The sequence below is a fragment of the Schistocerca cancellata genome, chromosome 6, assembly GCF_023864275.1.
Source record: "Schistocerca cancellata isolate TAMUIC-IGC-003103 chromosome 6, iqSchCanc2.1, whole genome shotgun sequence".
Taxonomy (NCBI): Eukaryota; Metazoa; Arthropoda; class Insecta; order Orthoptera; family Acrididae; genus Schistocerca; species Schistocerca cancellata.
The window spans coordinates 281594779-281596536 of NC_064631.1; the positions used below are offsets into that span (position 1 = coordinate 281594779).

Sequence of the window (1758 nt, forward strand, 5' to 3'; positions counted from 1 at the left end):
AGTTTGGGGGGTCTGGCGCAGCTGGCGTTTAAGCACTCGCTAGTAGGGGCGGAGCGCGGCGCGGTGCGGCTCGGTGCGGGGCCCCGCAGATGCTGTTTGAGGCGGCGGCGCGCTAATGCAGGCCGAGCCCCGGCCGCCGCCGCTGACGCTGGTGCGGCTGGCGCCGAGCCGCTCCCATCACAGCCCCAGCCAATATGCTCGCTAATTGCTGTCTGCCGGAGACGTATAAGTAGGGCGCCCTATTAGCACCTGGATCCCTTGAGGCCGTCCCATAGCGGCAAGTCCACTGCCGTGCCCGAACTAATGTAAACATATATATTAGGGTAACTGTAGTTATTTAAATGTTATGCTCATCATATTAGTGACATATCACTAAGATGCGCAATGTGTACGAGTACTGTGTATTTCATCAGTGAAAATATGGGCTCCTCCAGACCATTAACTTAATTGGAATGAAGTGATAGTTAAATGGACACCCTAGCTGCAAACAGGCGTTGATGTACTTCATTGGGGACATGTTGAAAATGTATGTCCCGACCGGGACTCGAACCCGGGATCTCCTGCTTACATGGCAGACGCTCTATCCATCTGATCCACCGCGGGCACAGAGGATAGTGCGTCTGCAGGGACTTATCCCTTGCAAAGCTGCATGGTAATCCACGGTAACTGTTCTTTCGGGAACAGATACTACCGTCATATATAGTTAAAATATGGCTTCCCGGCCATTGACCTTCTTGTGCGGACGCACATGCTATGCCCGAACTCGTACGGGACTTGGTAGATTAATCTGCCACGAGTAATGAGTATGATGGGCAAACATCTATTAGGCGCACTACGAATGTCGTGGTGTGGACATGTCGGGAATGTGGATCTCACGGGGAGCGTGCAAGGGATAAGTCCCTGCAGACGCGCTATCCTATGTGCCCGCGGTGTCTCAGATGGATAGAGCGTCTGCCATGTAAGCAGGAGATCCCGGGTTCGAGTCCCGGTCGGGGCACACACTTTCAATATATCCCCAATGAAGTACATCAACGCCTATTTGCAGCTAGGGTGTCCATTTAATTATCATTTCATTTCTAGCAAAGCTGCATGGTCATCCACGGTAACTGTTCTTTCGGGAACAGATACTACCGTCATATATAACTTAATTGGAATTTTTCTTTAACCATATTCTGTGATAAAATTCGAGTAATGTAATGCAGGTAGATTTTGCTGATTCAAAATTTCGTCTATCGAAGAGGAGTTTGTGTTAATATAATAAATTAATAAAACAATAAAAATTAAAAACGTCCTGGACAACTTTAGAAGGAAAGAATTATATACAAAAGGAAATTATGAATTATTAATTGCCGGCCGGTGTGGCCGAGCGGTTCTAGGCGCTACAGCCTGGAACCGCGTGACCGCTACGGTCGCAGGCTCGAATCCTGCCTCTGGCATACATGTGTGTGATGTCCTTAGGTTACTTAGGTTTAAGTAGTTCTAAGTTCTAGGGGACTGATGACCTCAGAAGTTAAGTCCGAAAGTGCTAAGAGCCATTTGAACCATTTTGAGTTATTAATTGAAATATTACTTTACCTATTACTGGGTCTATTGTGAGTCATCTAAAAAAAAAAAAGGCTCTGAGCACTATGGGACTTAACTTCTAAGGTCACCAGTCCCCTAGAACTTAGAACTACTTAAACCTAACTAACCTAAGGACATGACACACATCCATGCCCGAGGCAGGATTCGAACCTGCGACCGTAGCGGTCACGCGGT

At 47.7% G+C, this 1758-nt stretch overlaps 1 non-coding gene across 1 annotated transcript; it reads left to right on the forward strand.

The window, feature by feature from the left end:
- Positions 1–922: 922 nt before the first annotated feature.
- Trnat-ugu (transfer RNA threonine (anticodon UGU)) lies at positions 923–997 on the forward strand. Its single transcript has one exon. It is a non-coding gene; the product is annotated as a tRNA-Thr (tRNA).
- The last annotated feature ends 761 nt before the right edge of the window (positions 998–1758 follow it).